This window comes from Hemicordylus capensis, chromosome 2 (genome assembly GCF_027244095.1).
Source record: "Hemicordylus capensis ecotype Gifberg chromosome 2, rHemCap1.1.pri, whole genome shotgun sequence".
Taxonomy (NCBI): domain Eukaryota; kingdom Metazoa; phylum Chordata; class Lepidosauria; order Squamata; family Cordylidae; genus Hemicordylus; species Hemicordylus capensis.
This window is the reverse complement of record NC_069658.1, coordinates 283006896-283020147: the sequence shown is the minus strand read 5'-3', so window position 1 is coordinate 283020147 and position 13252 is coordinate 283006896. Positions and strand designations below refer to the sequence as shown.

Genomic DNA, 13252 nt, shown 5'->3' with positions numbered 1-13252 from the left:
TGCTAAATACCAGTTGCAGAGGAGCAACAGCAGGAGAGAGAGCAAGCCCTCATCCTGTGCCTGTGGGCTAGGGATGTGCACGGAACTGGTTTGGAGGCCCTTTATGGGCCTCCGAACTGGTTAGAAGAACCAGCAGTTCCGCTGGTTCGATGGCAGCAGGGGTGCCGCTTTAAGTTTGGGGGAGGGTGCACTTACCCTCCCGCCACTTTCCCCCTGCTGGCATCCTTTTTTTGGAAAGCTAATCAGGGCGGCAGCATACCTCTCTGCCGCCCCATTGCCCACGTTGGCCGGGTATGGCTGGAAGTCCCCAACGCGCCAATACAGGTGCACGCACATCGCCCACGCGCCCATGCTGGTGGGGACTTCCTGCCATATCCGGCCAATGGGGCAGCAGGGAGGTATGCTGCCATCCCAATTAGCTTTCCAAAAAAAGGACGCCAGTGGGAGGAAAGCGGCGGGAGGGGTAAGTGCACCCTCCCCTGCTCTTAAAGTGGCAGCCCCACTGCCTTCGAGCCTCCCCGCTGCGGTTCCATGCACATCCCTACTGTGGGCTTCTCGGAGCCATTGGTGGGCTCCTGTGTGAAACAAGATGCTGGACTAGATAGGCCTTGGGCCTGATCCAGCAGGGCTGTTCTTACATTATAGATACATTATTTTTATATTTAGTATATGTACTTTTTGCATTGTTTTAACTATATTGTAAACCACTTTGAGATTATTTTAATGAAAAGGGGTATACAAATTAAACAATCAATCAATCAATATCTTGCACCTGCTATGAATGATTCCATATCAGCAGTGCCAAGCACTATACCAGCAGATCTGTCTGCCATTATTTAGTATTCTTTTCTGTTTGCGTTGCTTGATGATGTGGACAGGATGCTGGGGAGCATTAGGGTATCCATATGTATACTTGATTCTTGCCCTGCCTGGCTGATAACAGCAACTTAGGTGGGGAGGTAGGGGTGGCTGACTGGTTGGGGCGTGTGTGTGAATGCTTCATTGGTGGGGGTGTGGTGCTATCATGCCTAAAATGGGCAGTCCTGCTTCTGAAGCCCTCTTTAGACCCTGGAATTTGAAACAACCATTGACCAGTTTCCAAATTACCATTCTTCAGCAAAGTACTTAAGGCTACTTGCAACTTAACTCCAAGGGTACTTGGCTAAAACTGTTCACCTCAACTCCTTTCAGTTTGGCTTTCCTCCTGATTTGGGTACAGAAACTGCGTTGTTCACTCTGGTGGATGACTTGGGAGCAGGGCAGGGGGACTGTATCCCTGTTGGTTCTGCTGGACCTCTCAATATCTTTTGATACTATCAGCCATGGTATACTTCTGGACCACCTTGCAGGGATGGGATTAGGAGGCACTGTGTTTCAGTGGTTCAGCTCCTTCCTGCAGGGTGGGTTCCAGAAGGTAGTGCTGGAGGGCACCTGCTCAACATTTTGACCATTAGCCAGTGACAGCTCACATAATTCTGTTCTGTATCCCATGCCCTTTAACATCTGTATGAAACCACTGGGGGAAGTGGTTTCATTTAGACAGGATTTAGTGTTGGGTGCCACCAATATGCAGATGACACCCAACTTTATATATCTCACACACCTCCAGCTGGAGTAGTAGGTGAAGTGCTAAACCAGTGTTTGAAGGCAGTGAATGCAGGGATGTGTGCCAACATGCTGAAATTAAATCTGGGCAAGATGAAAGTTCTCTTGGTCAGGAGGACTGCTGACTCAATGATGGTCCATCAACCTGCTCTTTATAGGAGCACTCTTCTTGAAGGAGCAGGCTTGGAGAATCCAGCTCTGCACGAGGATGTGCAGGTGTCTGCCATGGCCTGGGGCCTTTTGCCCAGCTTTAGATGGTGGGCCAGCTGTGTCAATTTCTGGCTCAGACTGACCTGTCCACTGACATCCATGGCATCATTACACTAGACTGGACTGTTGTAATATGCTCTACTGGGGGCTTCCAAAACTTCAACTGGTCCAGAATGCAGCTACAAGGTACTTAACTGGGAAGAAAGTTTTAGACCACATTACACCAGTTTGCAAGCTGCAGTGGTTGCCTGCTTACTCTGGGCTACATTCAAAGTGCTGGTAATTTCCATGAAAGCCCTACACAGTTTTGGACCAGGGCACCTGAAAGATTGTCTTCTCCTACACAAATCTGCCTTGCTTGTAAGTTCTGGCAGGGAGAGCTTCCTTCATGTGCCACCATTATCAAAGGTCCATTTTATTTTATTTATTTATTCATATCTATATAAACCACTTTGGGAATTTTGGTTGAAAAGCGGTATATAAATATTTGTCATATTTGTATTCATCCTTGTTGTGGCCATGCAGGATAGGCTTCCTCTGTAGTTCCCCTCCTTGTAGAATTCCTTTCCCCTAGGAGCTCTAGCTGGACTCTCTTTCCCAATCTTCTGGTATCTTTTAAAGACACCTCTGTTAGACTGACATTCCCCACCGCCCATTAGGGTTTTCAAATCTATATATGTATGTGTATGTATGTATGTATGTGTGTGTGTGTGTGTGTGTATAAAATATAAATTCTCTAAGGAGTACCCATGGCTAATCCCATGTGTGGCAGCTCTCGCAAGAGTTCATGAGCAGAAGTACCATGGTGATTGGGCAGTGGAGATTCCATATGCAGATAGGGAGGAGAAGCCTGTGAGGGCAGAAGCACCATGGTGATTGGGCAGTGGGAATTCCATATGCAGATAGGAAGTAGGTGCCTGTGATCGTTAAGGTCAGTTGGAATGCAACTGTTACTGGTTGGAAGATGTTCTTGATTGTAGAGGAGAGGAATTTATATATAAAAAAGAATAGTGGGCAAGGGTCTGCAAAGGGAGGGGTTGTGAGAGAGGAAAGAGCCCCTTCAGGAGAAGGAGGCTGTCGTGTGAATTAGATGTGTAAACAAGATGAACAAGATCTGTTAACTCAGGGAGGGAGGGAGAAAGAGAGGGAGAGAGAAAAGAAAGGATGGGACAAAAACAGAGGGGAGGAGTGAACAGAGAAGAGAGAAAGTGAGAAAAAGAAGGAAGGGAAAGCAAGAAAGAAGGAAGGGCGAGGGATGGACCCGAGCCTGTCAGCAGCCTGAGGGGAAAGAGCGGCCATGGTGGCACCTATTGGCAGCAAGGAAGGGCCCAGTCAACCACTACAGCTGTTTGGGGCTACCAAGGCCATTGGCAGAGGGAGGCAGGCAGGCAGGCAAGGGATGGGCGTGGGCCTGTCAGCAGCCTGAGGGGAATGAGCGGCCATGGCAGTGGCGGCAGTGAGGAAGGGCCCAGTCAACTGCTGTTGCTCCTGTGGGAAGGAGCAGGAGTGGGGCTCGAGTGAGGATGAGGAGGTCTCTGGGTATAGGGGGCTGCAGTTTGGCCAATAGGCGCCAGCAACGCTGCAGCCGTGACCAAGAGTGGTGAGGCATATGAAGTAAAGGGATGGAGGAGTGACTAAGATGGGTGAAGGGGGTGGAAGCAACTGAATGGTGGAGGAGGAGCAGAAGTGCGGCTCAGGTGAGGGTGGAGAGATCTCTGAGGTGAGGGGGTGTGTGGCAGGGGGTATGGGGAGCAATCAAGTACAAGTGCCCAGATGGTCTGCGCAGGTTAAGCTAGTTGGTTTTCTTTCTCTAATTTATCGAGCCTTTTATTGGTTTCATCATTATTGCAAGTATGTGTTATTGTATCATTATGTTGAAGTGTTTAAGCCACCTTTGGACATCACATGAAAGGCCGGATAAAAACTTCAAATATATGTAAATACTGAAAGTGATCAGAAGTACTAGTTCAGTTCTTAACAGAAAAGGACTGAGTCTCAACCTTGCACTGAAGAACCCCTTTTGACTTGGCAGCCTTTGCCCCTAGGGTGTATATAGATGCTCTGAAACATCTGCTAACTCATTGGTCCAAATATGCTTCTCCTTGCATTATGATTTTTAGAAGCTCTCCTGCATCTATTTGCTGCTACAATAGTGATTGTTAGATGCATACACCCAGTTGATATAAATTAATTCAGCTTCACTGAGGTAAATGATAACAGTTCAGGATCTGGCCAATGGAGTGTGCTGACAAGGATGATTAATCAATCTCTGGTTAATAACGCTTGTAACATTTATTGGAGTGAAATCTGGCTTATATTCTACATTAGGCAGGAATATTATCAAGTTCCCCCCTTCCTTAATTGATGTTGGCACTACAATAATGCCCAAGCCATTACAAAGATGTCATAGATCATCACGTTCCCTCAAAATGTCCAAGTATAAATAGGGCACTTGGACAGTAAAATATTGTTAGCTTCCACAACAAATAAATCCCTGGCACCTTAATTAAAATTATTGTGATAAGCAGCATCCTTGAGCTAGGAAATATTTTTGCCAAAAGTAACTTGACACTTCTGGCGCCAATCCTGATAAACTTTTGCTGAGATACTGAGTGTGCACACTGATTTCTGATGATGTATCAGTTCACCTGTTTCACAGATAAGATGAACATTCAGCAAAATCCCCAGTGCTGGGCCTTACCAGGATATTCCAAAGGAGATAACTTTTATATAAATTTGTATGCATCTTAAAATAGAGGAGTGAACCTCAATGTCTTAAAAAAGTAAATACTGTATCTGAAGCAGAATGTGTGAGGCTTGCTTTGATCTTAGTTATTCTCTGCATAAATCTTCTCTCTTAATGCCTCCTAGTAGTTCACATGCACACATTCCTTTTCATATCTTATTGTGCTATATAATACCCATAAACAAACTGAGAAAGAAAAGAAAAAGGCGAATATGTTTTCTCTCCAAGTGCATCGCTTATGCTTTAAGCAACTAACAACATGGCTTTTGATGTGTGTACTTCACTGAGGCTTGCCACACAGCTTCAGGTACAATCTAATGCTAATCACTTCTCTGTGGGCATTCAGGTCATATATGGACACTTTATTATCAATGTATGTTGACTGTAAAACTGAAGGAAGCAGGTGTTTCAAACACACCAAGTCATTATTTAATTTTATATGGCACTTATTGACTTGGAAAGATTTCAACTCTTTCCCTTAAGAAAAGTGATGCTGAAGCTCTGATCTACAAAACCACGTACTGCAGAGTACCCTGTCTAATCTCATATAAGGTCTAAATTGAAATATCTCATCATGCTTTTCACTTGACTCCTTAGTCCACATTCCCTACTGAGAAAGTCTAACAAAGATAAAATTGCATTTACAAATACTCATGCACTGCCTCCCTTGCTTCTACCTTTCTTCTCTCTGTTGTCTCCCCTGCTGTCAAAATCAAGATAGCAAGATATTGGAAGCAGGAAACTGTCTATTTTGCTTATGTTTGCTTTTTAAAGCACCACTTTACTTACTTACTTACTTAATTTTTCAAATTTGTAGGCCAGCTCAAATATCCATCTCTGGGTGGTTTACAACAACATAAAATAGATTAAAAATGAAAACCTTAAAACAATTTAAAACTACAGTCCAATTAAAAAAGCTTGGGTGAAAAAAAATAAGTCTTTAGATACTTTTTTAAAATTGTCAGAGATGGGGAGGCTCTTATTTCAGCAGGGAGAGCATTCCATAGTCTCGGGGCAGCAACAGAGAAGGCTTATCCCTGAGTAGCCTCCAAACTGCAGATGAACCTCTCTGAATGATATTAATGGATGGTGGGGATCATGTTGAAGAAGACGTTCTCTTAAATACATAGGAACATAGGAAGCTGCCATATACTGAGTCATCTAGCTCAGTATTGACTACACAGACTGGCGGCGGCTTCTCCAAGGTTGCAGGCAGGAATCTCTCTCAGCCCTATCTTGGAGATGCTAGGGAGGGAAATTGGAACCTAGATGCTCTTCCCAGAGTGGCTCCACCCGCTAAGGGGAATATCTTACAGTGCTCACACATCAGGTCTCCCATTCATATGCAACCAAGGTGGACCCTGCTTAGCTAAGCGGACAAGTCATGCTTGCTACCACAAGACCAGCCCTGGGCCTGGGCCGTTTAGGGCTTTATAAGTTAGAACCAGCACCATGTATATTGCCCGGAAACATATTGGCAGCCAGTGTAGCTCTTTTAGTATAGGAGTAATATAGTCTGTCTGAGATGACCCAGAGACCAAACTGTCTGCCTCATTCTGTACGAACTGCAGTTTCCAGACTACATACAAAGGCAGCCTGCATACAGCACATTGCATTAGTCAAGTCTGGAGGTGTGTACCACTGTTCTGAGGTTATTTATCTCAAGAAATCAATGCAGCTGTTGTATTAACTGAAGCTGTTAGAAAGCGCCTCTGACTACTGCCTGGGACACCAGGGAGAGGTTTGGATCCAGAAGCACCCTCAGACTATGTACCTGTTCCTTCTGGGGAAGTATGACCACATCCAGAACAGGCACATCAAAATTGTCTCCCAAATTCCGTTTTCACACAATAATTACCTCCATCTTATCTGCATTCCGTCTCAGTTTCTTATTCCCCATCCAGCCCATCACTGCCTCCAGGCAGGCATTTGGGGAGGTTATGCCTTCTCTTGAGGATGTTGACATGGAGAAATAGATTTGCATGTCATCAGCATACTGACAACACCCTGCACCAAATCTCCTGATGATCTCTCCCAGCAGTTTCATGTAGATTTTAAAAAGCATTGGAGACCATATTGACAGGGTATAAAAGTTCAGATTTTGAAGAGCAACAGTCTCCAAGGGACAACAACTTGAATCTGCTTGAGAGGTAGGAGTGAAACCACTGCAGAGCAGTGCCTCCCACCCCCAAAGTATCAGAAGCTGCTGAGGGAACCAAAAGGACCAATAGAGTCACAATCCCTCTGTCAATTCCTTATTGGAGATCATGCAATTATGTTCAGGCTGACCAAGGCAATCTCCATCCCAAAGCCTGCTCCAAAGCCAGTTTGAAATGGGTCGATAATCAGTTTCCTCCAAATTATAATGTTCTCTATATGCCAGCTGTGCCCTTTCCTGGAAGATTATCATCTTAAGGCATTGGTGCACATGCTGGACACCTCCAGGCTTGACTACTGCAATGCATTCTATGTGGGGCTGCTTTTGTATGTAGTCTGGAAACTGCAATTGGTGCAGAATGGTGCTGCCAGGGTGGTCTCCAGGTTGTCCCTAAGAAACCATATAACTCCGGTTTCAAAAGAACTACGCTGGCTGCCAATAGATTTCCAGGCAAAATACAAAGTGCTAATTGTTACCTTAAAAGCCCTTAACTCCTTGGACCCAAGTTATTCTTCTTCATTATGAACCCTGCCGCCTAGTAAGATCATCAGGTGAAGTTTGTCTGGGGTTGCCACCAGATCGTCTGGTGGCAACTCAAAGGCAAGTCTTCTCTATAGTTGCCCGAAGGCTGTGGAACACACTTCCTGCTGAGATTAGAGCTGCTCCATCCCTGATGGTGTTTAGGAAACAACTGCAGACATATCTCTTCAGCCAAACGCTTTAGTTTAGGTTTTTAGGTGATGTTTTAGTTGAATTGTATTGTTTAAAAACTGTTAATTTTATACACTATATGTTTTAAATGTGTTGGCTTTTTGTTTGTTTTTGTTATTGTAAACCGCCTTATTGTACACCGCCCAGAGCCTCTGGATGGGGCGGTTTATAAATGTAATAAATAAATAATAAATAAATAAATAACAGAGACTTTGGTAGTGGGTGGTATTAAAATATATTAAATAATAAAGTACTCTAAAGACTGTCATTTTAGACTTTCTAAGATGCACGCTGATCCAGCAGAACGTTACAGCTTTATAGAGGGCACATTATTTGATAAACCTGTGATACTGGGCTCAGTTTATGCCCCTAATACCAAACATTCGTTCCTCAAACCACTTTTTAAAAATTACAAAAAATGAAAAGTAAAAACTGGATTAATTTTAACACATTAAGGAACCCAGTTCTGGACACCTCCAACAAAGAAAGTCAACGTCCTCAACACCAAGGCAAAATTATGTTAATACAATTGACTAAAAAAAATTCAATTTATTGGACACATGGAGAGAACTACATCCACTGGAAAGAAACTATACTTTTTATTCAAACAGACATCAAACATACTCCAGATTTGATTATATCTCAGCCCTTCTGCAGCTATATTTACAAAATACCTTTACTGGAGATAAAATTTGATCAGATCATAACCGGATCAGAGGGTGGCTACAATTTGAGGACAAGGAAAAGAAAAGAAACTTATGGAAACTAAACACATCTTTATTAAACAATAAACACATTGTAAATCAATTAGGTTTTTTTTAACGCAGATTGTGGTATAAATCACCAAACAATCTGGAAAGCATTTAAAGCCTCGCTTTCAAGTGAATGTCAAGGATTCCAGGCCCTGAAATGCAAGAATTCTGAAAGATAAAAAAATATACAAATTATTAAAAAATCTGGAATCTGAACACAAGAAGACCAAAGTAAAAAAATATACAGTCAACTCCAAAAAGCTATATCAAAACTGGACTTATTAGACTCTCATGTTACAGTATTCAGAAACAGCTATTTTTTTAAAGACCAAACTATTATGAAAAAGGTGCTAGAGCAAGTAAATACTTAGCTAGAAGAATAAATAATTAAATTTAATCTAAAACAATCAGACAACTTACGTCCAAAGACCATAGGAATTTAACTAAAACTACAGACATCTTGGAGGAACTAACTAAATTTTATGAAAATCTATATTTCAGAATATCTGCAACCAGACAATATTTTCAAATTTGTCAATACACATCTTCATACTAAAATAACATCTTCACATGCTAAAATAATGGAGGATCCTATCTCAGGAACAGAAATTGCTCAAGCTATAACGTCCACTAAGCCACCTAATGGCATAGCGGAGAAATGACTTGACTAGCAAGCCAGAGTTTTCCTGTTTGAATCCTCACTGGTATGTTTCCCAGACTATGGGAAACACCTATATCGCGCAGCAGCGATACAGGAAGATGCTGAAAGGCATCATCTCATACTGCATGTGGGGGGCACAATGGTAAACCCCTCCTGTTTTCTACCAAAGACAACCACAGGGCTCTGTGGTCACCGGGAGTCGACACCGACTTGACGGCACACTTTACCTTTATGTGGTGATTTTCTTTATTTAGCAGGGGGAGAGCACCTGGCCCTCTCCGTCCCCAGCACATCACCACTCCAGTGGCTGTTGCTGGTGTCTGTCTTATGTTTCTCTTTTAGATTGTGAGCCCTTTAGGGACTGGGAGCCATTTTATTTATTTATATCTATGTAAACCACTTTGGGAGCTTTTGTTGAAAAGCAGTAAATAAACATTTGTCGAATTCATAAACTGGCCAGATGTCCTGGACCAAATGGCTTCCTAATAGACATTTAAAGACAAACTCACCAAACCTCACACTATACTATTTAATGATGCCTTAAATAATGGCAAAATCCCACAGACCTGAAAAGAAGCCCATATAGTGGTAATTCCCAAGACAGATAAGGATCTTACAAATCCCGGCTCTTATAGACCATTCTCACTGTTAAATCAAGATGCTAAACTATTCACAACAATATTAGCTAGAAGTCTGAACAACTTTATTGGCCATTATATACATCCTGACCAATCTAGATTTATCCCTAAAAGAAATGTAGTGAATAACACAAGAAGAGCGTGTAATATTATACATTATGCTAAAAGGAACAAAAATTTTACATGATCCCCACCGCATGTTAAGGTCATCTGGGGAGGTCCGTCTCCAGTTACCACCGGTTCATTTGGTGGCGACTCAGAGGCGGGCCTTCTCTTTCGCTGCTCCTCGGCTGTGGAATGCACTCCCGGCAGAAATTCGTAATCTTAATTCTTTACTGACCTTCAAGAGAGCCCTTAAAACCCATCTGTTTGGCCTGGCCTTTCAGGGTTTTTAATTAGTTTTGATTGTCTTAATGTTAACCCGGTTTTCAGGGTTTTAATTGTTTTGATAGTATAATTGTTTTTTAAGATGTTTTTAAATTGATGTTTATATTTGTATTTCTGTTTTAATTGTTTTAATGATTTCTGTTTTTTCATTGTAAACCACCCTGAGCCAGCTTGGAAGGGCAGTATAAAAGCCGAATAAATAAATAAATAAAATAATAAAATTCCTCTCACTACCTAATGGCACAGCAGGGAAGTAAGCTGCCTAGGGATCAAGTGGTTGCTGGTTTGAATCCCAGCTGGTATGTTTCCCAGACTATGGGAAACGCCTACATTGGGCAGCAGCGATATAGGAAGATGCTGAAAGGCATCATCTCAGAGTGCGCGGGAGATGGCAATGGTAAACCCCTCCTGTATTCTACCAAAGACAACCACAGGGCTCTTTGGTTGTCAAGAGTTGACACCGACTTGACAGCAGAACTTTACCTTTATATTGACTTTGGATGCTGAAAAAGCTTTTGACAAGCTAGAACCTAATTTAGAAAACCTTTTTTAAAAATTCTTTATATGATGCCCAGGCAGCCAAGGTATTGGCTAATAGTCTATACTATACTCAGAAGACTTCAAAATTCATTGGGGGATTAGACAAGGCTACCCATTATCCCCACTTCTATTTGCCCTTTCCTTCAAACCCTTGGTGAATATAATGAGATCATCAGTAAAAATTAAAGGACTTAAAATTATAGAGCACAAGATTAGTCTCTTTGCAGATGACATCACTCTATACCTGAACAATTCAAACCAAGCAATCTTGCGTATAAAAAGTATCTTAGAAGACTTCAAGAAGGCATTAGGTTTTAGCATCCGTATCAGTAAATCCATAATTGCTTGTTATAATTCTTCAGTGGAAGAAAATGTTCAGCTACAAAATGAAACACAACTCAAATTGGCAAAAGAATAGTGGAAGTCATTAGGTATTTGGATACCCACTGACGGCGCCTCACTCATTGGGATTAACCATGTACCACTTTTTCAAAAGATTCAACAAGATCTTCGTAACTGGAATTCTTTGAAGTTATCGTGGCTACAACAAATTCATCTAATAAAAATGATCTTACCAAAAATCCTTTTTATTTCAGACTATTCCATGTCCTATCTTTCAAGCCTAGGTCCCACAATGGCAGCAGATACTGGACAAGTTTATCTGGAGTTATAAAAAAAAACAAGAATACAAAGAGTGATACTAAAACAGCAAATAAATAATGGAGGTTTAAAATATCCAGATTTACAACTATACTATTTCTCCACAATACTTTCGTGCTTACCTAAACTTATATTGTCTCACAATGACTGAACATGAGCGAACCTGGAGAATCCGTTTTGCTATCCGTACAATGTTGAAGAAATATTATGGCAAACCTGGAAAAGCAGACCATCAATGTGCAAAGACAATCCATACTTAATAAACTCAATTCTAATGTGGGACAAATGGCATCATATATTAGCTCCATCCCCATCACCTATAACCCTGATTCACGGCCAACTTTAATTTTTACCTGGAGTGGAAGTTAAATCACTTCAGTACTGGAGAAAACATGGAAGCTATTCACATGATTGATCAAAACCAGGTTACCAGTGGCCAGCCCGATTTTGATTAATCATGGGAACCTCCGGATTTGCGAACAAGGCCGGTGGTTCCCTGGAAGCTAGCCAGTCTAACAACCCCTCCCCTTAAACAAGGTTAACGGAGCAAGCACTCCATTAACCCCATTTTTTATTATGTGTCAGCCGTGGCTGCTTGCAGCCACGGCTGGCACACCCAGGGTGGGGGGGAGAGGGGAGGGGGACCCCAGGAAGGCACTGTGCACTTGTGTGGTGCCTTCCTGGGGTTCAGGGGGCTAGGCCACCACACAGTGGTGCTCCCCTTCACCTGATCCCCGGAGCTCCTGACGGAGCAGCCACTCATCTGTGCAGCTGATCCAGCCGCCCAGCAACAAGCAACTGCTCATGTGCAGGGAGCTAAGCACCTGCTTATGTGTAGGGCTAAGCCCGCTCTCCCTGAACTGACCCTCCCGGCGCTTCACACCAATTGTGTGAAGCCCCTCATGGACTTACAAAATTATATAATTTTGTTAGTGGGAACAAGATAATCTCAAAACCAGAATTGATTGCCAAAACAAAAGATCCCCATTTCCCATGGTATGAATATATATTCAAATAACCCACATGATAACACTCATACTCAAAAATCTTATTTGTTCTACAATCTTTTTAAAAAAAATTATAATGGACAACACTGCATATAGCAAAAGACTACTTTCTCAAATATACGATGTATTATTAAACGAGAAATGGAACTGTGCCTTATTATATAAAAAGAGATGGGCACAAAACTTGGACCAAGGAATCACTGACAATATCTGGAAGCCGTACTCAATGCTTTCTTCTTTAAACATCAAAGAGAAAATTTATGAAATATTAACCAGATGGCACCTTCCCCCCTCAAACTTAGCTGCAACAAATCCAAATATGTCCCACTTGTGTTGGAAATGCTGCAGGAAAAGGGACTCTTGCTATCACCAATGGTGGTCTTGTTCATTTATATACAATTTTTGGCTACAAGTACACAAACATATTAAAGCAATATTAAACACAGACCCAGAGTTAAGCCCAACTAATTCTTTATTTATTTACCACTACAGTCTCAACTCACCACTTCAAACAAAGAACTTTTAGCCTCCTAACCATATCAGTGAAATTTGTCATTGCCTCACATTGGAAGAAAAAGGGCACATTTCGATTAGAGCATGGTTCAACAGAATATGGTCTACAATGGTTATGGATAAAATTTCTTTACTAATGAAAAATGATACAAATCAAAACCTAAATGGACTATACATGCCGGGTGGGAACCCTTCTGTAAATATATAGGAGGGAAAGGATTCAATGCATTACCCTAATGCGCTAAACTACATATATTCTTGGTAAAAGTGAATGTTCATTTGTAGAAACCAGTTGATTTTAGTCTGTATGTTCAAAACTGTTTATTTAATTGACCAGTGCAGGGGGAATTGATGTTATAAATACGTGTCATTCTTATTCCATAATATGATACCTACCTGTCATTGTATTTTGAAGGGGAAAATTCTAATAGCATTTTACTTTAAAAATTAATAATAATAATAATAATAATAATATTTATTTATTTATTTATTTATTATTTACACAGTCAGACAGGTGTTATTGACTGGTTTGTTTTATCCAGACATCGAGTCCTTCCCAAGGACCTGGGATGGCTGAATTCTATTGTCAATGTTGTTGCTGTTGTTATAGATATCGTCGCAGAATATAGGCTGTTCCCAGTAAAGTTGCTATTTGTAATTGGGT

At 41.7% G+C, this 13252-nt stretch overlaps 1 protein-coding gene and 1 long non-coding RNA gene across 6 annotated transcripts in view; one reads left to right on the top strand and one right to left on the bottom strand.

Annotated features, from left to right (window-relative positions):
- PDZRN3 (PDZ domain containing ring finger 3) overlaps nucleotides 1–13252 on the top strand; it is a 294968-nt gene that overhangs the window by 245714 nt on the left and 36002 nt on the right. The window lies entirely within an intron of this gene.
- Nucleotides 7661–13252, bottom strand: part of LOC128345117 (uncharacterized) — a 61504-nt gene continuing 55912 nt past the window's right edge. For all 3 annotated transcript variants that reach the window (XR_008316274.1, XR_008316275.1, XR_008316273.1), the window contains 3 exons: nucleotides 11191–11284; nucleotides 10984–11069; nucleotides 7661–8350 (listed from right to left, as the gene is read on the bottom strand). This is a non-coding gene — a long non-coding RNA (uncharacterized LOC128345117). The remainder of the gene's footprint in view (nucleotides 8351–10983; nucleotides 11070–11190; nucleotides 11285–13252) is intronic.